Source organism: Pagrus pagrus (assembly GCF_965226575.1).
Source record: "Pagrus pagrus genome assembly, chromosome: 13".
Classification (NCBI taxonomy): Eukaryota; Metazoa; Chordata; class Actinopteri; order Spariformes; family Sparidae; genus Pagrus; species Pagrus pagrus.
In genome coordinates, this window is record NC_140197.1 from 20382328 (window position 1) to 20407493 (window position 25166).

General features: G+C 42.6%; 1 long non-coding RNA gene across 1 annotated transcript in view; it reads right to left on the minus strand.

The window, feature by feature from the left end:
• Positions 1 to 10186: 10186 nt before the first annotated feature.
• The window catches only part of LOC311268186, a 58414-nt gene continuing 43434 nt past the window's right edge, over positions 10187 to 25166 (minus strand). The window contains exons 3-4 of the long non-coding RNA XR_014623942.1: positions 14054 to 14118; positions 10187 to 11284 (exon numbers count right to left, since the gene is read on the minus strand). This is a non-coding gene — a long non-coding RNA (uncharacterized lncRNA). The remainder of the gene's footprint in view (positions 11285 to 14053; positions 14119 to 25166) is intronic.

Consider the following 25166-nt stretch of genomic DNA (forward strand, 5'->3'; position numbering starts at 1 on the left):
GTGCCTGACCCTCACAGGTGCCAAATTACACTCAACTGCAAAGACGACAGCGTCATTTAAACTGCATCAGGTGTAGATGGGACTGTTTGCTAATGGTCGTTCTCAGGAGGATTCAACGTGGGAATGCTTTTCATCCACCCGTGAGCACAATGAAACTTTTCACATTCCTGTCCATGGAAAGAGTTTAACCATGCAGGCATATGCCAAGAAGTCATATTAAAACACACCTGACAGAAGCACACAAACAAAGCAACAAATGCTCAATTAGGAGTTCCTGCATTGTCTCAAGCAGAACAATATATACAATCAACAGCCAGTGCAGGCAGCATTCTGGCACGAGATTTTTAGAAGAGGCTGGGAGGAACACAGCCTCTGCTCCTGCTCTCACACACAAACACGTCCCCAGAGAGAGGACACATGGAGCCAACTGCTGGAAAATCTTGCACAGTCTCGACTTAGTCACATCAGGCACCCACCCTAAAACACCACTCACTGTCAGCGATTGATGTGTGCTCCCACAGGCCGCAGAAAATCAAAACGTGCCTCAGCATATGAGCGTGTCACACAAAACATCCATATTCAGAGGCTCTGGCCTTTTGGACTGAAAAGGAGGGTTCAAGTGCTCCACTTTGCCTGATCAGATTGTATTATGTGTCGTATGTTGCCACTGACAGACGCTACTGCTGCACTTTACTCCAGAACTCTCGACGGCTGGACAAAGGCCAGTGCAATGTAATTCTTCATCCAAATAAAATTCCCTTAAATGAGTGAATTCATGTTTATTTCTGAGCACATTGAAAGTAAACTCTGGGGAGTAGCTCAGCTCAATTACTGTGTTGTTTTAGCAAATGGACTTGCTGACTCGTGTCCAGGCACTTTTGAGCTGCTAAATTTCTAGAAATACTCAGCAGATGTTTTGAAAATTTCCATTAAATGATCTTTGAAATTAGCATCACCATTTGTTGGACATTAAAGTGTCACTATTGAAGAAGTAACCGATATAAAATCCTTCCTTCTTACTCCTCTGATAAAGCCAATCAATTCAATCAACCCAAATGAAATGATTGGACGGTCTACCTTCTTGTCTAACTACGTACCTACCTACCTGCGCGCACACGCACTTGTCCTACTATACTTGTGAGCACCCTCATTGACATATTGCATTCCCTTGCCCCATACCCTCAACTTAACCATAATCTAATTCTAACCTAACTCCTAAAACCAAGTCTTAACCTTCAAACAGCCCTTTGAAATGGGTTAGGGGTTAGGGTGTGAGGACGCTTTCCAAAAAAGTCCTCACTTTTTGGTTGAAAACCTGGTCCAGTACTCTAACCATAAACCAAGTCTTCACCCTAAAATGTAACAATTTTACGCTATTGGCACTTGTGTTTTGTCCACATAAAGAAAGCTGGTCCCCACATTGTGACTGTATAAACAGTTCTATGTCCCCACAATGTGAGTAACACACACCCCTGGCCACACACTTATTGCACACTCATTGGGGGGAGTCTTTTATGAAACTAAGTGAGCTAGTCATACAAGAAGGGCAGAGAAAGTGCAGCCAACATTTCCCAATAACACAGGCAGCTGGACATTGATTATGATAATGTTAGGTGTTTTCTAACATGTGAGTGAGTCATGAGGTAGATGGATAAGTTAAGGTGACCATGATGCGCTGTGCTCACAGTTCACAGCCCCTGAGCTGAAGAATGAGCCACTGTGGCAGCAACTGACTTGATCTGCAGCTAACTCAGTTAGCAAGAGCTACGGGGTCAGTCTGTGTAGTCAGGCAGTGTGCATTAGTGTGTTTTGGGGGTATGGCTTTGGAGGGAGGCCTGAACACAGGGGGTGGGATGTTATGGTTGGATACTTTGAACATTTTTCTGGCTCTTGCTGGTTTCCTCAATCTCACCAAATCGAGCTTTAAAGGTATCCTGTGGGTTTTTTGACCACTAGTGGCGCTGTGGAGCAAAGTTTCAATGAGGTGGCCCCTGTTTGTTTGTTCCCATTCATGCGTACAACGATGTGATACACATTCTTGCCAATGCCTTCACGCTGATCTACAGGTGGAGAGAATCCACCTAGAAATGCAGCAATGTGCCAACAGAGGCAAGGAAGAAGAAAATATGGATGTAAGCCTTGTTTGTTAGGCCTGAAAGATATACATGATGGGATTGATACTGAACGTGAACACAAACTTCTACAAGGGAACTGCACAAGGCATCTTTAATGATAAAAGATAGACACACCTGAACTTGACTAAGTCTACCTGTATTGGTTTGGTTTATTCAGCTAAAATCTGACTTTATATTTGATGCTTAGAAGTAGAAATTTTGAAAACTTCGATCTGATGTGTATGGAAAAGGAAAATAGATTTTCTAAATGGCTCTCAGAATGGATCAAATACTGCTCATTACAATTAAATAATGTGTGAATGTGATAATTATGTAACATGTTACTCAGCTCGCTTAAAATGTGCCCGAAAAGGATTAAACATGATATACTCTATGGAATGAAGAATGGTGTTGACCCCGGAGCTTTCGAAGAAGTTGGAAGAGTGTTGAGTTTCTTGTGAGGACAAGAACATTCTGGGGCCTGCTGATAAGATCACACAACGTCAACTTTCTGGGCTACGTTTCAAGCAGGATGAACAGGAAGACAAAGCGGCCTTTGAAATACAAACACGAGTGAAGAAAAACCCTGAGTCTGCAGTATTTTGATCATCCTCTGTTTCAAGATAAAAAAGCGGGCCTAATTTTGTCTCGGATTCCTCCGATTTCTTCCTACAGGAAGTTGGATCTAACCTTTACCCGCTTTGGTATCATTGTCAGCCATTCAAAGCCTAAATATAAACTATATAGAGTCAGAGCAGTATTTGTGTGGCTGTTGGAAAATTCAGTTTGGCCTCACGGGTAGACTGAATGTGTGCCATGGTCCCCGACAGAAGGTGGGAAAGGAGTAGATGGTGTCGATTTTGTCCATATCTTTGTTATGTCCTTGGCGGTGTGCAAATATGGGTGTCCAGTTGTTATCGTGGTATAGTGGAGCAGCGCCTGAATAAGATGAGTGTGTTGGTACTGAGGGCCTCACTGGCTGTGTAAACAGGGCCTGAGAGTTGATGGCTATCGACCATCCCAGGCCCAGGAATGACAGGTCTTATCTGTGACTGAGATTGGTTATGTGTGATACATGACTACGTGTGTGAATGTGTGTGTGCAATACCAGTATGTTCAATTTCTGGGGCAAATGGTTTACACCAAGTGCAAACCCACCATGATGTGGGCCAATGGTTAAAACATTTTGAAGTCTTGAGTTTGGTATTGTGGTGCCATGTTGATTTTGGAGCGAGAAGTGACCATATTTGGATAAGAGATGCTGATTGGATCTGACTGAGAACCGAGGTCAATAGGTAGCCACACCCTAAAGCTGTCTTATCATCTGTTTAACTTTAGATGGGTCCATAATTTACAAGATGAACATCAGAGTGTCAGGGTTTGGGTTTTGGTTTAGTTATTTCCTGTTTTATTTTGTAGATTATATCCTCATGTGTTAGGTGATTCTTTCCACTTCCTTCCACTTCCCGTTCTTATTTCCTCATGTATTTGTCCTGTATTGTCCCTTTTTTGCCTGCCTTTTTTTTTTCTGGATCACAGTTTTACTTAATAAATCGTGCTTTTTTCCTAACTGCCTGCTGTGGTGCCCCGTTTGAGGTCGTTTTTTGATACACTCTACAAGATGTAACGTAATTTTCTCATAAGCTTTCATACAATCAGACTTCTTTTTGAAACAAGGGGAGAATCAAGTTTAAGTCACTCCCACATTGACTTCACTTTTCAGACCCGGATGCTTTGTCCATATTTTATACATCAATGGTTCAGACTTTGTGCAGGAACACATCCACATTGCACACAATGCCACTGCATGAGTGACAGAACACCGCCATCTTGTTTGTGCTATCACTGTGATAAATGGTCGTGTGAGTTCTCGTTGTTCCACACCCCTCTGCCAACTCTACACATCAGGAAACGAAATTCATGTGCTGCATGTAAAAAGGAACTTTGTGTGTGTGGGTCAAGGGTCACTCTTCTCTCTAACCAGAGGATTCCTGCAGTGTGGGCGGCCGAAAACTTTCTAGACAAAATAATGCGATCCTGATACAGAGTGTAATCACACCTTTCACAGTACTGTAGGGGGTTTTCCCCACCATTATACAGTTTAGGTGCAGCACCCGAGCTGTTTTGGGCACCACCTAAGTAGATTGAATGTAACACCAATATGGACGGCATCAAATTTGAGCCCTCAGTAGGCTTTACTCCTTCGGGTTTTGGGCTATTGTGCATTTATTATCTGCTTGTCCAACTTTTTGCATACCGATATGGTAAGAAAAAAGGTCCAAAAATGATGTGATTTTTTTTAAACTAAAAAAACATAAACCGTCCTCCTCTGCCAGCTACATGAACTGAAGTCTCCCGCAAATCTTGGGAAAACTCTGCCGTAAATAGGATTTTGTTGGATATGCACGATGAATCTGCAGTGGGTGGCTCCAAAAAGAGACAGCAGTTGTAAAATATTGTTTTAAAAGGGAACTCTTTTTTCTGTTTGTTTACAATGTTCAAGGAAGCAGATGTGACCATCAAAAGATACAAGTAAAATGTCAGACCATGTGCAGGAAGTGCGAAAAAGGCAGCATTTTAGATCACATAAATGTACAAATCATGATGTCAGCATTTGATTTTCATATCTGCTTTTTTAGGGATTTGTTTCTAATGCATCACATGATATGATTTAATATAATATTACAAGAAATATGTTTTTTCTATAATGCTGCATGCATACTACACAAATAATGCGGCCAGTTGATTGAAACATCCCTCTGACAGCTTCACTTGAAGACATAATTTGTCGCTGCAGTTGACAGGTTGACACCCTCTGTCTAAATTCACCAGAGGCATAATGAGACATCTCTATCTGTCTGGGTTTCCCAAGGTAAACTCCAGCGCTTCTATCGAAGAGGACAAGTACTGACCTGACCTTTGACTTGACCTTTCTTTCACACACAGAGAAGAAATGAACAACACCATTGGGGAAAATGCACCTCTAAAAATTTTAGTGTCTTCCATTTAAATCTGCTCCTTCCTCTTTGCCAGTCTTTAAAGGTCAAGCCACTAAAGCTGCTGTGCTGAATCACACTCTGCTGGAATTTTTTCAGATTTTCTAGTGAAAAAGAAGGGAGAAAGTAAAAATCATTTGTCATAATTTCCCCCGTCGGACAGATTTGGCACTGCTGGTCGGTGGGCGAAAGTTCAAACGTGGTGTTCAGCGGGCTGGGAGTGACGTTCTCACCAAGCAGGGACAACTCGGAGTGTTTGAGGTGGTCTCTCAGATGGAATTCTGAATCCAGGAGTGAAATGGCCTGTCAGCGTTGATATATGATGGAGAGGGGACAGAGGGTTGTGCCATGCCCCTTCAGTCCACGCAGACAGACAGGAAGCACACAATTCTTCTACCGTCTCCCACATCTGTATGATATACTTGCATGAAGAATGTGCCATTAAGAGGCAAATAACAACAACAACAACGACTTGTTGCTAATCAGTGCCGACTGTAATCCATTAAAAAGCCCTCACCCAGTCATCTGTGACCTAAAACATAAAAACCAAATGGCAAATGACTTAATCGTAGATAAAATGTTCGTGATCACTTGCCTCCCTGTACAGTTCCTCAGTCTATAAATATTTCTTTTCTTGTAATCACTTCTCCTCCAGAGACCAGACGTGAAGAGGAAGGGAAATGCTGCGCTGAATCGAAATGTGCTTGCTCATAAGGTCAAGCTCACATCATCTTTGCCTGTAATTGAAAGTAAAACCACATCACTCTCCACCTCCCCACCTCTCTCACTCTCATTACAAGCCCCCCCTCCTTTCCACTCCACTCCCTCCCGCCCAACCCCACCCCCCAAAACTCTCCCACACCCCCTTGCCCCCGCCCCTCGCCTTGCCACTGCCTCTCTGCATTGATGCTAATAATTACCGCTGAATGGATCTGCAGATTCCCATGGATGTCAGCAGAGCCTTTGGCCTGTTCTGTCGCTCCCCTCCTCCTCCTGCTCCTCATCCTCTCCTGCTTCCCGAGTCTCCCCTTCCCCTTCTCAATGGGGATTAAAAGAGAGGGAGAGCGGCGAGGGATGGAGAGGGTGAGAGAGGGTGCTTTGCCAGAACGAGGGATGGTTTCCCATGCAACTGCCTCATCTGTGTCACCTTGCCAATCAAGGCTGACACCACGAATAAACCAGAAACGTTGCAGCGTGTTCTATGATTTTTGGGGAAGCACATAGCCGTAATGTCACTCTCAATTTGCTGCTCTTGGATTGATAAAGTTCTTGCTTGGGCAAACGTGGTCGTCATAAACTCAAGGTAACTCCCATGACACATTAGAAAGTGAAAACCTGTTGGAAAATAGGTTACCTCTATAAAGAACAATTGTGGAAAATACAGAGCACAGGGAAAGTAGTGGATTCCCACCATTTCTCCTGTGCAAGCAGAGCTGAGTGGATCGACGTCATGGTCACTGGGAGCCCACGCACCCTCAGCATGCCAGAGGTAACCGATACCCAGTCAGCGCTCATCCAAGCTCGAAAACCCACTAAAGCCGTCCGAGGAGGGGCCAACCCGGCACACCACAGTTAATCACATCACACCGCAAGGAACGGCGAGGAAGGGGAAGCATGAAAACTGTAAAGAGGTGCACTTTAAAGTGGGTAAGAGACTTGGCATGATGGAGAAGATAAAGACAGAAAACTGCATGAGAAGAAGAAAAAAGAAAGTTGTCTTATTTTTTCCATTAAAACCAGTATGTACGAGTACTTAATGCGAGATGTAATGTTCAACACGCAAATGTGGCCCTTTTCCAAGACCAAGAAGTAATTGTGTCATTTTTTTTTCTTCAGATGCAGCTCCAATTCGAGGAAATGGTTTGGAGTGTGCTTAAAGGCGTCTATGCTGCAGGAGTGTTTGGAACCAACAAGGTTTGGCTCGGGGCTGCATGTCAACCTCACTTCAAATTATCCTCATTAACGACAATTCCAAGGGGAAGCGGCCATTTGTATGTGTGTGATACTCTGGCGTACGGGGCCTGTAATAGTTCTGGATGCACACCAGCGTGAAAAGTGGCATTTATTAGTCAGGGTCACAGGTTGTACTGAGCTGAACTAGGCAGCCAGTTGCAGCTCTTTTGGCTCGGATTCTGTGGGAGAACCCTGGGTTTGTTACTTGACGTCATAGAGCGATGAATGAAGGAACACCCCAGTTACTGCCCTTTTTTAAAGCTGTGGGTAGATAGAAAAGAAAGTTTATCTGTGAAATCAGGAAAATCTCTAGGAAAGTCAGGGTTGGGGCTAGCCCTTACCCCTAACCCCAAACCCCAAAGCTATCCCGACCCTCCAAACCAAAATCCATAACCTGACCCCCTAACCCTAACCCCAATTTAAATTTGAAACAATCAGAGTAGACCCTAATGTAGTAAAATAAAAGAAATGGTAATCCTCTACAATACAACAATGTCGGCATTAATTTAAGAAAAATTAATCATGGGCTGTGGATGAGCCCACGACCCTCTTCAAATGCCATCCCCCTCCCTCCTCCACCCCATAAACACACACACTCCCTCCTCGAACCTCATGAGAGAGAAAGTGAGACACAATGAAACTTGCACCAAAACTTGGCAGAGCTTCAAGTTAGAGCCCGGCGGCCGACACAAAGCTCACGCTTGACATTAAAAGTTTGTGGCTTGACACTTCTTGCTGGAAAGCTCTTCTTATTGCAGGAGGTTACATCAACACTCCCTATAGGGCGAGAGGTGCAATGAAGCCGCCATTATATCCAAGACAGCGTTCCTCATCCCTCCCCTTCTTCCCGTCTCCTTCTATCATTTCCCAAGACTGTTTACCACAAACACAAGAGCAGCACTGCCTGAGCTCATTATGGACAGCCAAGCCGCAATATACTGCCAAGTCCTGCCCCACAGCCTGGGCCTAGCTCTGTTGTCTTGGCAACCCAGCATCCAAGAACATGGAGGGGAGGGTTGGTTGTGTGTGCTGGTGCTGGTTGTGATGTGTTGAGGGGGGGGGGGATGCATGATGTCATCCTGTGGCATGGAGGGGGCCAATCAAACCCTGAGAAAATTATGTCACCTTTTGTTGAGCCGGTCCATTCAGAGCTATAGAAGTGCAGTGAATTGAGAGCTGCAGAGAGGTCATTTTTCCCCTGAGCTGTGTATGTGTGTGAGAAAAAGCGGGGGCGAAAAAATAAAGGGGGGTTCGGGCAGGCAAGTCCATTGTGGACATGCTAATGTTGTTGACCATAAGCAGGGCCATAAAGATGTCATGAAGCTCAACTTCCAGAACATCAGCGCTGGGGCCTTCACACTCCTTTCTTTTTCAGATGCCGATGACCTCTTCCCCCACAAATTTGATTCTTAATATGAACCCTATGATGCTTTTAACAACTTGTCAGAACATTGTCAAGCGCCAGAATAAAAGCCCCGAGCACAGTGCAATGGAGCCTAACCCGGTCCGCTTTGTTTTATCGCAGAGAGAAAGACAACAATAAGCAAACCCCTTGAGGAATAATTACCCCCTTAGCAACTCTGCCACCCCGCGCTCCTGCACCCACGCCCCATCCCCCGTAGGGCCCGTAGCCCCCACCAGAGCCAGGCCTTATTGAATCACAGCTGAAATTGACAGTGAAAGACAGTTGAATGGGAACTCACTGCTGAATTACTGAACTCAGTTAAACTAATTGAAAACAGTTAATGCATTTTTAGTGTACACTGGAAAGTCTTTCTGTGGGGATTTCTACCCAGAAAATGGTGAAAACACCCTGAAGTTTGACCTATGTTCACTGTGACATTAAGCACTTCTCTGTCAGCCTCATCACACATACAAGGCTTCTAGAAACTAAAACACATTTTCCAATGATGTCATCATTTTCAGGAAAACTTGTGACAGCTGGTTACAAATAACTACTATTTTTGTGCATGACTTTAAAAATCTACCTATTAATCACATTATTTGTAAAGTAAAACCTTGTGATTTCCAGTAAATTTGATTAATTCGTCATTTAAATGTCACATTTTCAATTTAAGCTGAACATTCACCCTGCTTCTCTTTGTCTGAGCAGTAGAAAAGAAAGTGATATAACCGCTAATAGTCCTCCTAGTAGCAGATTGGCACATAAACTGACCTAACAACTAATGAAGCCAGCCTGACTCACACGAGCGGCAGACACGTACGCAGACACATAACGAACATCATCCGAGTGTCTTATCAGTTATTAAGCCCACAGATCTGCACCTGCAATGACAAATCAAACAGGCAGAAGCTTGGAAACACTCGTTGTTTTTATTTCTGCTAACAGGGTTTCACAGACACAACAAAAGCTTTGGGGCCGTAAATCATCATGACAGGATTATGAAGCGATATTAACGCAGGCTGTCAAATGTGTCACAATGAAATGCAGTGTCAATAAGTTTTTGGTTTGCTTGATTCATCACCACCTTGATTACAATGGCTTCTTTGTGATCGCAATTAGAGAATGTCAAATGATGGCGTTACATTTCCAGTGAATGAGTAATCTTTCAGTGGAATCTGACCACATGTGTATTAATTGGTTTGACGCTTCTTTTTCGCTAGATAAACTTTGTATGTGACTCCACAGCCCGGTTGCTAGGAATACAAATGTTTACAGTCAACGTCTCTGCAACCCACTGATACTTTCACATGTGTACGTGTCATAGGCCTTTGTACCATGCTGACATTTCTACAATTTGTGTCATATGAAGTGAAGCAACTGGTGGTGGTGGTGTTACAGGAGAAGGCTGCCAAGCCAGTGACCACAGTTTGAGACTGTGTTTCAACATTTTAAAGTGTCACACCAATGGATATTTTTTTATAATGAAACATTAGAACATCTCCAGCTGTGTGTTTGTGGTGACCAAAACAGGTATTTTAAGCCAAAACATGATCTTTTTATAACCTTAACCAAGTGTTAGCGTTCCAACATATTTGTGGTTTACAAAAACGTACATTGTCAACATTTATTCTGGTGATTTGGGTTGGCCTGCAATGGTGTAAGAGCTGCCTTCAGTCTGTACAAATGCAACTAAACAACAATAACATCTATTTGTTCCAGTTACAGCGCTATCTGTCTTGTGTAAAACAGCCTATGGGGTCATTCTATGGAAAAAGTAGGACACTGGAATTTTATGTTTTCTGTAGAAGCTTTATTTCATAGCATGAAGGATATGTTAGTGATGTAACAAATCATATTTTGTAAGATCAGGGATAATGTATTTTTCACATCTAATCACATCCCACCACTATTCATAGTAGTATGGCTGAAATTTCCTCTGTGGGCAACACACTAAGCATGAAGATAAAAAAAGAAATAAACATCTTTTAAAAAGTTTTATAGAATTTATATTTAAAAAAATGTATTAAAAAAATGATTTCTTCAAGATTGTTGCATGGCATGGTGGATATGTTATGCTTGACAAAGAAGGTTTTGAAAGAAAAATGCACAAAAAAATATCTGAAAGAAGATCAAAACTCGATGTCACTTCTTAAACTCCACTTACATTTTATTCAAACATTTCTCATGAAGAGGGAGGCATTCATGATCCTAATTTTTTTTTTTTTTAAAGTCTAAAATTCATGGAATACTTAATTATAAAAATATAATTTTATTAATTAATGTATCTTAATTCATGCTAAAAAGTACACTTGAATTATTGCCTTCAGCCACTGAAAGCAAAAATGATTTATTTTCAACTGTTATTCCTTTAAATCACTGGGACCCAAAATAAATGGCTTTTATGTAATCACTCAAATGTCAAAACCGCAGTGCGTTTGAGCAACAGCGTCAATAAATGCTGAATATCAAAAACAGATGTACACTAATATTGATCCAGGTTCAACTTGAAAAAAAAAAAAGAGTTAACTTTATGTAGATCCATTGTGGTGAATCCGGTGGATCGAGTTGACTTTCCTATCGAGCAGCTCTCCAAACAGGCTCGACTGAACTGTTCCACAATGTCTGAGCAGCAGAATACACTCCACTGTCCTGCTGAGTTTATGTCACAGCTTCTCCAAGTCCAAGCTGCTGGCGGCGTTGGCTCCTGAGAGCGAGATTGTCAGTGATGGAGCTCATGCTGTTCGTAGCCATGCCAGGAGCGAACATCTGCTGCAGGGGATGCTGGTCCACAGTCCAAACCAGGATTTAGTCTGATCCTAGAAACATAATACAGAAACTAATGATTGACTGAGGCCAAAAACCGCTTGAAGCATGAACATTGACACATGTTTCTCATACCCAGACTTAGGAAAATTAGAGGTATTTAATCTTTTCTGGCAACATTTTTTTTTAAAGTAACTGCTCAGTAATCAGATTCATAAAAAAATGATCAACACAGACTTCTGCTCTGCTGATTCCTTTAACACATAGGCTTTGGCTTCTTTCAAAAACTTTCCACACAAAAAAGGGCCAGAGGATTCAAACTGGCATAAAAATGTTGCAGAAGAACCACCCAAAGCCTCATCTGCAGCTGAATATATCGCATTATGAGTGGTGTCAAATTCCAGCCACAGTGTGTTTTGCCCCTGGCAGTATGGCTACTAATCATCAGGCCTTCTCACGGTGCACAAGCTACTTTTCAGTCCAATACCCAAATTTTAACGCCTCGGTTCCAAACTGTTTTGTGTCCCTAATTACAGACAATGCCCCTAGTTTTCAACAAATGGAAGTGCATTTCTTTAAAGCGGCAATATGTAAGAATCGGCCAGCTTTCAAATACCACCAGAGATAGCTAGTTAGCTCAGCAAGCTTTACAGCTAGCGATCCAGACTGGGAGCTCGGAGAGCCGAGGAAGTGCTGGCGTTTACAATGCTAGCACAGAAGCTTTGGACCTGGGGCTAGTTTGTTGTCAGTAGATATCTCTGCAATGCAATACATTGACATCATAACATCAAAACTGTTTTTTCTTCACATTCTGTTGATAATTTCAGTAAAACATTTTTTTTTTTTTTAAGTTTTCAACCAAAGTTCTAATGTATTACACCTTTTAGGATGGATAGAAACCAAAATGCGAGAGAAGCTAATTTTCTGTATTTTTATGGGCACATGGAGCACTTATGAGGACCAACACTGCATGGCATCAGTTTTGTGGAATATTTCGTTAAAAGACATTTGGACCCCTAACGTTATGCATATTCTCTGTTACACAGCTAGCATGCTACTATTATGAGCTAAATATTGTAGCTATAATATCAAACTTTTCACTTAAAGATAGAAGTTTATTACATTCATCAGTCGGTTAGCTAATTCATTTTTATGCTAACTTCCTGTGGCACGTGGTCGGTCCAAAATACACAAAGCAAATGCTTACATTTTTCAATGTCCTTATTCTGGACTGCAAAAAAAAAAAAAAAAAAGGAACTGAAGGAGGTGTTTCAAAAACACATCAGGGACCAAGGAGGTTCCCATAGCAATGAAATGACTTTGGGATGACTCGCACACGTACACAGAGCTATGTGGTAAGATAGATAAGTCTCATTTCAATGATAGTGTGTGAACAGTTGAGGAAGATGAAAAGAAAACTGCTTTATGTGCGGAGCAACAGCTGGATAAGTGTGTTGTTTTCTGATAAGGCAGCGTTGATCAGTGTACAACATCTGCTTCTTTCACAATGTCAGAACATCATAGGTGAGGTAATGCAGGTAGGTGGCCTCTGTTCAACCTGTGCCTTCCTTTACATGTGCTTGCGCATACAACCACGCTTAATGACATTACGTCGTCTTGCCACACCATTTACTCAGCCCTGCCTTGCAGCATAGTGGTGGGACCGGCCTGTCCTGCCTTTAGGGAAGGAACAACGTGTCACAGGATGAGTAGTCATCCATCAGCGTTTCTCATCTTCTTTCTGCCTGTCTGCACCTCTGAGCTGGTTTACCTGCGAGGAGTCACGTTCCACCAGCGTACAGGATGTGGCCTCACTCTCGTACTCTTGCTTAATCTCCCTCCTCCTTCACCTCCACTCACACATCATCATCATCTTTTTCCAGCTTGCTGAGCTACAACCACTCTTGTGCTTTTCTATTATCTACCCTCGATTCTGGACGTATGCTTTCTCAGCTTCACCACTCAACAATCAGTCTTTTACCATGTATTTGTCTGTCTCTCGATTTGCCCTCCATTCTGCTTTTTCCCTTCCCACGTTTCTCTCCTATGCCTCACCTTGGAGCAGAGCCCATAGAGCAGCATCTGCATACAGAACCAGGTCCCAACCTGCCTCTGAGTCTCAGCCTGCCTGTGTACGCCTTGTCTGTGCCTGGGGCTGCGACTGAGGCCGGCCCTTATCGCCCTCCCTCATCAGTACATCTACTGTACCTGTCTGCTGGCACCCTGCCTTCCACACACACAGTTCCCCTTCATTTACCCATGGAGCCTGGTAGGAGGGAAAAAAGATAATGCAGGCCTAGAATCTATAGAAAAAGACTACTCATGTCGGGGTCAAGCATGTTTGACCTGCATTGAGAACACCCACGGCTACCCTGGGAGGTGCACGTATACAGTACCACTCATTCAGCCTGCTGGCTGCCCCGCACAAGCCCATCAACAGGTTTCTTTGAAGGCCACCGACTCTGTGGTGGGTCATCAAAGCATATCTTCATTCAGTTCAGCTGAAAGGATCTGAGGCTCCTGAGAGACGCTGTTTTTGAAGTGATATCTCTGTGCCACTGCATTCTTTACCGTGCTGTCATGACTTGAGTTACACAATTTTTAAAAAAAAAAGGCAAGAACATGGGCATGGATCCAGTGCCACCACCCTGATCATGTCTCACAAACATGTGAACTACCACGGCTAACCTCTGTTTGATCAGCGAGTGTGCCCTACTCTGCTTGTTTATAGCAACTGTCAGTCCATAATAAGTCTGCGCTGTCTGTCTGTGATCACATATTCCACTGAAGGAAGATCAAACAGAAATCAGAGTCATCCCTACCTGTTGAATCTCTTGAGATCATGTTTCCATTAGTCAGCCTCTTCTCACTGCTCACCTGAGATCATCTGGAAAAGATAAAGGAGAGGGAAATGAGGTGATTCAGAGAGGAGCTCATTGAAAAGAAGACATAATCGTCGGCGAAAAACTGAGGATTCAGATATCATTTAGTCCAGCTCTGCCCAAACTTGCATAACACACCGACAAAAACTTTATTTTCTCACAGTACAGTTAGAGAGGGATCAGTTCCTTCCGTTTTCATACGTATGATGAGGTGACAGTGCAGTGGTTTCCAGCATTTGAGGTGGGTAACAACATTAAGTTTGAAGAATCGTGAGCTGATTAACATGATAGGAAAATAGAAAACATTAGTGCTACACAAAATTGCAATGATCTTTTTTTACTTTTCTATTGTGGATCTATTTTTCTTGTGAAGTACTGGAAAATTGAACCGCTCCATGCCTCTCAACATTAGTCAAATAAAACATCATTGGTTGACCAATAACTGATTAATGGGACATGGTAGGGGTAGGAACTGATACCTATACCATTATGGATTTGCTTTTTGGCCCTTTTCTTAATAAGTTCCCTTCCCAGATAGCACACATACGTCTTGCAGATGTTGGCCCGACGAATAGAAGTTGGAAACACGTAGTATGGGGAGCATTTGCTAATTGGGAAGACGTTGGTGAGACGTAGACCAAATACCAACGTCTCGCCAACTACGTGTTTCCAACATAACTCGTGCGGACATCTGCGAGACGTATGTGTGCTACTGGGGTTATCGATTCCCGAGTCTGAAAACAGCATAGAAACACAGTAGAAAAAGTTGTTACAGCCTATAAATGTTGCACTCAAATGAGTTTGATGCCATTGTTTTGCAATGTGCAACTGTCAGAGAAAGATTTCAGCACTGACAGAAGGAATACAAGGAATTTGGTTTGCTCGGACGCATACAGTTCTGATGAATCAGACAATTTGGAAACGGCTCTCAACTGGAAATCATTCTAGATTCCCATCCTCAGATGTAACCACTGGTATCGACAGCCACCTGCTAGGAATGCATTCAGACATACTTGTAGAAAATTTGATCTTTTTTACTTAATTGTGATCCTCACAATGACAATGAGTACAATGACTACACAAATGTATAAAGTGAGAAAAAGTGGTCGCTCCGCCATCAAAATCGAGGAAAAGGCCCTCTTACTCTCGCTCAGGCAATCACTCAACTTGACTACCTTCTTGTTGCATTGTACTCAAGACTCTTGGTCAACCGAAGCTGGTTTTATAATGACCACATGACTCAGACCTTCTCCAGTATCTTCACAGAACATTAAAAAAAGTCAGACCTGGAGTAGCGGCATAGATCACTCCACTGTGTTTTATGTAAATCTAAGGTTTCAGTGGAGCTCTGCAGTAGCTGGCAGGTCAGGAAGAAGGAGGCAGTCAAAGTGGCTTTTCCATTGTACCATTTAAAATTACGTGGTGTGCTGCTTTTATTTCATAAGGTTAACAGGTTCAGGTAGATATTGGATCAAGAATTTTCTTTTTAAATCACAGGTTTATTCATACAGACAAGTTTAAGACTGGAGCTGTGCTCTCTGGACCAATGACAGTCCCCTCTTAATCCATTCACTGACAAAGGTGCTCTCTGCTTCTGAGTTTCACTGTCCCAGACCTGTTACTTTGGCAACAAATGCACTGTTTCCGAGTGACACAAAGGCTGAACCAAAGAACCTCCTTTCAGGTTGAAGGCTCCAAGAGTCGAGGGGAAAACAGCAATAACAGGACGGCGGGGAGAGAAACTGAATACCGGCAAATTGCTTCCCAGAGTTTCTGGAAGACATGGTAAAATGATTCTTTCTTTCCTCTCCCTTTTAAAATACCTTTCCCTGGCACCAGGCACCATAGGTAGTTGTGTGCCGGTCCCATTTCTTTTATATGCCTTCTTATATTTCCGTTTTTTTTTCTAGCTAGCATACTGAGCTAAGTGAGTTATCATGTACACCAGCAGGCTGGAGCAGCATGGGGCTAGGCTAAGCCTCCAGATGAGGTAATGTTTAGAGGTTTGGCGAGCCAGGAGAAGGGTTGGTCAGGTCTTGATTAGCTCAAGGGTAGGGGCTCTTTCTAATATTGGACACCCCTTTGTGTGGTGAGATTACTACCTTATGAAAAACTGCCCCTGCTGACATGCCTGATGGGATCAGAGCTTCCTGCCCGCTGCATCGTCCTGCTTATGAGCTTTCCACCCACAGGAGAGAAAGAACACAACCAAACATCAAGAGCACACACTTGAACCTCTCGGAAAGACAGGCATGACACTGGGGGATCAAACCTAACAAGGCTGGGCGATCTGAGTACTTTGGGTCGTGATCTATCTACTTTCCAAGCGTATTTTAGAGATCACTGTATTTCTCTTAATTATGTTTCTAAACTTCACATAACCTCATTGACCTGCAGATCAACACTATTTGAACAAACCAGTAGAGTAATGTAGCCAGCTAGACGGCTATGCTTAGTGGACAAATTACTCCACGAGGCTCGTCTTTTGGTGACGTACTGTTAGCAACCCAATGTGAGTTATAGCTGCCTACCAATAGAGTTTAACTTATGCAAATGCAGAAAGTCAAGCATTTCAAGTCTGGCTATAGTCTACAAGCCATTTCAAAATTCAGAAAACAGATTGCAATTTAGATTGTGGATTTCAGTTGCAATTAAAAAAATGATTCAGACACTTCTGTGCATCCTTACGTGTAAACAAAAATGTACAAGGACACACCAACAAGAACAGACACAGCTGCAAACATCACCTCTGAAGGCCCTCTCGCTTTCACTTGTGCACGTGATGACCACGACTGATGACCCGCAGATGGAAAACAACCTGCGCTTATGAACAAGGCCAGATGACACAGTAACACACGCTCATGCATTCTCACTTGGTTTTACTTTGGTCGTCTCCTCCAGCCACTCACCAATGAAAATCACATGATGGACCACATCCAGCTTTTGAAAAAAAACAGCCAAGAATCTCCAACCAGAAAAAAAAAAAAACATCAACAGAAAGGATTCAGAGGCAAAGCTTTCAGGGGATTTGATCCCAGCCGTCCGCTAAAGGAAGCTGAGGCTATAGGATGATTTCAATTATTTGATATAATTTCTGATGGTCCATTAGTTCAAAATAAAGCTTGGATTATAAGAGACGTGTAAACAGAAAGTAGCAAACAAACCCTGCATCAGAGTCTGAAGCGAGGCTGTACTTTTTTCCAGATGTGTAATCTGTTAATGAGCATTTGCCTTACTTTCATTTGAACTCTCGTTTAAAACCAGAAACAGCAGAATAAATTCAGCATTCTGGTTTGTTCACCCGCACAGCAAACTTCAACACCTTTTTATTTCTACTGTTCTACTGTTTAGGAGCCTACACTAACAAACACTTACATTTCTGCAGCGCGCTCTGTGAAAAACAAATAGTTGTAGGCGTGTATGCACACAAGCATGCAAGCACACATGCAAGCGTCCACATACACACACACACACACACACACACACACACACAAACCAGTCAGGGACACTGGCACAACCTTGCGCCTGTGGTCCTTTAAACCAGTCATGTGAAACGACCCGTTCCTTTCTGCAAATCAGATTACATCTCCGAGCTGAGGTCTGCAAGTCCACACACACATTTAAAGCTCAGGGCTCAGGTCCACGTAACACACACACACATACACACACACACAGCTTAATCAGATTTTGCCCCACAAACCTTCCCGTCTTTGTGAGTGTGCGCAAACTCAGCCAGGTCCGGATATACTGGCTCAAAATGAATATAAACTTACAAGATACAGTAAATATACAGCCATGAGTGGACTTTATACTGTATACTTAAACAAGTGTGGCTAAGGTCGTAAATTCCCTTGAATAAGAACAAAACAAAACAATTTCTTTGTCAAGGAAAATCATAGAGCGCTGTGATAAGCCTCCTTTCAGCAACGCTCGACTGCTGTTTGGCAGCTCTGCTGTGGAATGAGCACATGTGGAAACGTGTTTATAGTGTGTTTGGCAGGAATGCAAATGATAGATGATTTGCAAATGATTCAAGTCCTATTCATGTTACCAAACACTGATGTGTTAAAGAAGGAAAATCAGTAATCAGCGTCACATACGCTTTAGTGACAAGCTTAATTATTCCATTTAGTGATTGAGTTAGCAGATAAATAAGTACATGAATAGTTAAATGAGCACAGCAAAAGAGTGAGTGTGCATATATTATCATGCTGTTTACTTCTGGTGCTTGATTTCTCTTTAGATTTTTCCTTCAGTGATCAGATTTTAAATAATCCAAGTTTTTTTGTGCTTTTTCAATTTAAGCCACAATGTAAAAAAAAACTCTGGTGAGCTGGCTGCTGGTGGACTGGTCGGCTTAATTAAACCCAGATAGTTGGAGGAAGTACAAGTCTTTGTCCCTACAGGATCCCCATTAAGTCTCCACTCTGCTAATCAGAAAGCCCTTCAACTACAACAGCATGTCCCTCTGGCCCAACCAACAACCAAATCTTATTTGTTTTTATAACTTTTTAAGGAAACTTGAATTACTCTTCTATCACTGCTGCCTCAGTGTTCATCACAGTGAAGAATTTCCTGAATAGATCAGCAGTGTAGCTCATTGTCTGTGCTCCTTTTTGCCCTTGGTGCTATGGAGGTCAGAGGGTGGGAAGTTGTGGGTGGCAGGAAGCTGAGACAGTTGTGCCTACAGTGGGGTGTCAGGACTCTGTCAGTCGGTCCAACTCAGGTTCAACTCAAGCGGGTCAGTCTCTCTTCACAGTGACATCTGAGAAGACCAGCGATGGAGACCGGCAGCGAGGGGGAATGGAGGAACAGGGGGACCGCACCCTGGGTTAGATTGGATTGCACTGGATGCTCAGATAAGGCGACAGGAAAGGGCAGACTGGGGCAAGGTAGCAGGGGGAAGCTGGCTCGGGCTACTGTTACCCCCAGGAAGAGCTCACTCATCCCTCAGGTCACCTGCCACACCTGTGGAGGCCAGGATTCAGTCAGTCACACGATGCAACCAGCCAGGAGTTGGGAAATAATCACCAAAGCCTCAGATTGAAGTGAACCAATGAAGGGTACAAATGATTGTACTGGTGGATTTACATGTTTTGAAATACAGATAGGTGTCTACTTATCATCAATTTCAGTGCAGAGCAACAAACACTAACAACTAACAGAGACACTAAGCCCTAACCCCAACCCTTACCCTTGGGTTAACCCTAACCTGGTCCTTTTGCTGCCACACTGACATCTGAGGTTTGAAAGGTGATTACTGAGCAACAACTTTTAATGCAATAAATGCATCATTCATATGTTGTCAGATTTTGTGACCGAACAGCGACTGAAGGCAACACCGGCAGCTGCTACGCAAAACCCAGCATCTGTATACAGCTGCAGTGCCATGTGCCAACAGTAATAGCAAGGCAAGCAGGTTTCAAGTCTCTGCATGTTCATTTTTATACCTCGCTGCAATAAATGAAAAGCATTTGCGGGTTACAACAGAAGGGTGTGCAACAGAGGTTTATGTTTCTCAGTTTTCATTTATGCTAAATACCTTGAAGACTGTTAGTCAGACAAAAGAAGCAATGGTGGCGTTTGTCAGCATGTTTGACATTTATATAAGCTAAACAACTGATTAAGTATTAATGAAAACTTTACAAAAGTTGCTGGCCTTGTAAGTAACCATGCATGGAAATGTTGTGATGGTGATGTAGCTCGAGACATATGGTCATCCCTACAGCACACATTACTGACAACACACACAGACACACACACACACACACACACACACACACCGGTAAAATAAACCACAATGTAGTATCTTCATCTGGAGTGCATTTCCTGTCCTCCTGGTTGGCACATGGCTGCTGGTTCCTGTTTTACACCGCTGCATCTCTCTGTTGTTGTTGTTGTTTCCTGCTGCGCAGAAACAACTGTCTTAACAATAGACACAGGTCAGAACTTTAAGGACAAGGACCGTGACCTGACATCTGTTCTGGGTGTTCAAAATCTAAAGCGATGAGATGTACTCCCCACATCTGGAAAATCCTACATGGTGGATTATGTTGGTTTTGGGATATAGTTTTGACAAGCACAGTTCCCAGTTTTGCTTTATTCTCTCACCAAGAAGCCGAGAGGTGCAATCATTAGTGTCACACTGACCCAAAGCTCAATCTGGAATGGAAATTTACGAGGATAATAATGTTACATCAAACGGCTCTTTAATAAGACAAATTAGACAGCTCTGCCTTGGTGAGTATACTGTGGAAAACAAGCTAATTTGTGTGTCAGATTTTACAAGGTGAGAGGTGAGGAGACAGTTCTGTTCAGGAGCAACAGTGGTGATGTTGCCTAAAACTAAATTGTCACCCAATGATCTTCTGTCACCTTTTCAACCATGCAGAGGTATTGACCAGGAGTGGCCAAAGGAGCTGTGAAATGTTAGTTTAAGAGTGAAGGTAAACAGTCTCTCCCATGGTGGGCCTGTACCCTACACAGAGTAAGCACATGTTTCCCATTGTGGTTAAAAGGGAAGGGGATTAAAGTGTAGTGCAGCCGGAGCCACAGCCATACACCCCATGGTGGGATCACAGTCCTCTCCGGTCTTTCAGTACTGCTGATGCAGCCCAGTTGCAAGTGGCTGGTGTGCAGGGAGAAGCTGTGGCCAGATCTAGCCGATGGACTACTCGGGGTCCTCTAGAGCCTAAATGCGAGGCCGTTCTGTGGGGCTAAAGAGGCAGGCATGTTAACATGTTGACAGAAATGCCTGACTGAGCTGGCCGACACTCGCACAAACACGGGCAAGGTAACGATTATGAAAAGGTGTTGAAACAAAACGGATTTTGCTTTTCAGGGGCCCAATACTGTCGCCCTGTAAGCGATCACCTTCAAAACTCATATTAAAGGCAGAAACAGAGAAAAAAAAGAGGTGAAGTTGGAGTTAGACTGACAACAAAAGCAGAGCAATGTGGTTTAGGTTCATTGGTTTTGGCTGCCAAATATAACGTTTTCACCCCAGGGCCTCAGGGTCAAATAGGCCACATTCAGGTACCACAGGGGACAGTTAAAGCAGGAGACTGTGACTGTGCAGCCAATTAAAAAGGACACTTTTAAAAGGGAAATACTACAAGGGACATTGAGGAAGATATGCATAGTGGAGCATATCTGCACTTACCAAAAACTGCCAATTAACCAACACCCCATGAAGCTCAGCTGTGACCGCTTCAGCTGGACTGCTTCCATGTGCAGTGAGTAAAAACACTTTGTGTGCAGCGTAAGAAAAGGATGAAGAGGGAGGGTCAGAGTCTGCTTGAGAGTTTACTCAACTTGATTCAAGCTGATTTTTTTTTCTTTAAATTCGACCCTAGTCATAAAAATTGGGCCTTTAGACTTAAAAAGCCAGAACATTTCGGGTCAACTTTTGACTGGATAGAAATTGCACATTAAAGAACACAGTGCTCTGTCACAGTTTTACTGTTTAAGTCCTGGGCCATAATCAACTGTTCTTTCCTAAAACTCAACACTTAGACTGAAAAGTTAGATTTCCAGTGACCCTAAAACAACATATATGATGCTGGGGAGTACCAGCGACAGGCGTACCAGACCATAGTTGTACCAGACCTTCCTCATCACGTGGTTAACATTGTGAAAGGGTCGCAGTTTGGCTAGGTTTAGGCACCAAAGATACTAGGTTCGGTTTCGGCAACAAGGTATCAGAATCAGTATCAGGTACAGTATCAGTACATCTTTAGTAATGTTACATACATGACATGAGTTAAGTGTGTTACGTATGCCGACTTAGTCTGGTTGTGTTTGACCAGTCCATCCACTCCGTCTTCCTCCATATGCAGACTTTCTTGCTCTTTATGCTACGTCACAAGCCTTTCCTCCTGTCATAATTACTATGGCTACTAGAAGTTGCCACCTAACAATAAACATACGTATTAAGACTTAATACATGTAAGCTGCTTTAACAGATAACATATTTGGCTGTTTTTCAATTGAGGAAGGGCCGGTACCACAGGCCGAAAATGAAAAATGTCAAATACTCTGCCATTTACTTATAGATTCTTGTGATTCGACTTGGCTGTACCCTAAATTACTTGAAACTTGATTTGACTTTGCCCCAGATCACGCTACTTTGCTCCATCCAGTCGCATGGGATCCTTTCACATGCAAGTTTAAGTTATATATTCCAAATAATTCTCATTCTTAACCTTTTGGCCTCAGAGCCCACACACATAAACGGAGATAATTGCACATCTATGCAATGTATATGTCTGTCAGTCTTGTGACATTGATATATTTGTGGAGTTTGTGGGAGGAACTGGGAAGCGAGGATTTTCTGCAGGGCCTAAGTGTTTGTGCAGATTTGCAGCACTTTCTCACCCACAAAAACATGGTGGCTGAAAGAGTACGGCATGTTAATAAGCATGTGCGTAGCCGTGTTTTGAAACTGGAAACAGATTTATGTAGTGTTCGGGATCAGCTCTTTAAAAGGTCACACTGAACAAGTTAGCTCTGCTCAGTAAACCCTGTTCCCTCTGAGATCCAGGTGACTCTCGGCCAATAGTTTCACAACACACTGGACAGAAACGTAAGCACGGCTCTCTCCTCCTTCATGACATCAGTAATTTCCGATTCCAGTGACGCCACACTGACATTCAGCATCTTTGATTAATTGGTTCCTATAAGACTCTTGGAGTGTTTCCATTTGAACCAAATAAATGGCAAAAATCACTTTCTGGAGCCTGGATTGTCAGATCCAAATACGCCCCAAACTGCAGGCACGGCCACGGAGCATAAGCCCTGGCATGAGTTAAATATCAGCCACAGTGACAGAGTTTTCCCATAGACAGTGATCACAGCATGACATGGGATGCAGTTAAAGCGGACATCTGTCAAACTCCCATGATTACAAACATCCCTCAGCGAGACATGCGAAATGGCAAACACACTATCATGCACAAGCCTAGAAGAAAGCCATTACATGCACGTGTGTGTACATTTCGTCTATGCACACAAACTTCCCGATGCAAATGTCAGGGACTGCAGCGGTGGAAAAAGGTGGGATGAGGAACATATTAGGCTAATCCATCCCGGGATTATGAGCAGGCAAATCTCGCCAATAATAAACAAATGACTAACATTCCCAGTGTGTGGTTTACAAGCCCCGGGGCTGCAGCTAGAACCCAGCAGGGTCTGGATCCAATCCCTGCTGTTTATCAGTGCGAGCAGAAAAGAAACGGCCATTTGCGAAACCTCCATGACAAACCCAGGATGGCAAACAGGAGTCCAACCAATCACAGCTCCATTTTCAAATCCTTAATATTCAGACTGATTGATAGCTGCACGGCTAACTTAGCTAACCAGGTAAAAGCAACAACAGTTATACGACCATTATAAAAGCATTATGGTGCCACAGAGATGCAAATCTTTCTCTCCAGATGTTCGGGGACATTCCTGTTTGGTACAGACCCCAGTAAAAATCACATATTCATCATTTGTGTGTTTTTTTTCTCATGAAAAATGGCCATCCCAACAAAAATCGTGACTCATATCACAATTGCAATATCGGTTAAAATAATCGCAATATGATAAAGTATAAATTATCTAGTATAAATTAAGCAAATTTAAAGAATTTGTGTTTGTAATATAGACATCATATGTTGTTGATATGGAGGACGTGCTGGTTAAATGACATGATATGCTTCGCATTGGTTTAGAAAAAACCTCTGAAGGCATATCATCCTTTCAAAGTAAACGTTTACTTTGTAATTTATTATACGGTTCATGCAGTGTAACATAACCCGAGCAGTGATTCAGAAGTGATTAAAGCAGTGCTGAAGGTATTATTTTACTAAATTCATATGTGGTTGATTGACATTGAATTTAATTGTCAACAGTTTCACTGGGTCATCAGATAAAATACTTCTCTGTGTGTCTACTTTGAAACTGTAGTGGACATTAAACTGTAAACTGTAAAAATGTGGTTACTCTTGTTTTAAGCACAGAAGGATTATCTAGTGCTTTCAAGAGATGATGCTTTGGCTTAATTCAATATCACCTGCCTTGTCTCGACAAGCATTTGTGTCTTTATTACGAGTTTTTTGTTAACTCGATACAAGAGACATGTTTGTAAAAAAAAATACACTTCAAGGCGATAAGACTTATTTTAAGCAGTAGTAGGTCAAGACGAAGACATCTCATTTCAAGTGAGATAAACTTAGATTTAGATTTAAATGTGGTAACATTTATTAATGTCAGGTGAATGGTGCACTGGTAGGTGAACATGACTTTCAACTCAAAAGTAAACCCATCTGGATTTGGGTTCAAGTCCAGGTGTGGACATGCAGACAGGCTGGTCCAAAGGTTTTCTGAGATTCAGCTAAAATCATGAATGCAAATATACTTAAATTAAGAATCATTTGCTTATATTTGGTGTATTTCACTGTTACTGTGCTGGAGCAAGTCTGGGTTCTTTGAGACTAGATATTTTTTGTTCAGAGCATTTTGCTTCTTTTGAGGAATATTTCCCTCGTTTTATTGCTTTTTTCCCTTGTTTTTAAGAGCTGACTTTTTGCAGTGTCGCAGCCTCAGATTTATATCCTGGCCTCTACATGTTCCAATATGACAAATCTTGCTAATTATACCAACTTATGTTACAAACCAGGGAAACAGCTACACACAAGACCTACACCAGACTGTTTTTTATGACTTAATAAATTGAATAAATTTGAGATGTGAGTGGCAGTTCAGATGTCTGAAACGACGCTACAAAGTCCTCATGAAACAGCAGGTCAACATGAGACGGACAGCGGAGCAGCACACCTGTTAAGCATTGTTGACAAAATATTGATTGCTTGTGCCGGCGTCACCATGGTGTTTTAGCGGGGAATGTTGGACTGATAAACTAATGGGCCATAAATTCCCCTAAATGGTAACAGAGTTTGTTAATTAGCAGCGTGAGATGAAACCCAGATCAAAGGTGAAGCAGTGAAAGCAGGTTAGAGTTTTCTCCTCGCAGGAAATAGTGGGAGAGGAGAAAGGAAAAGAATGTTTGTCT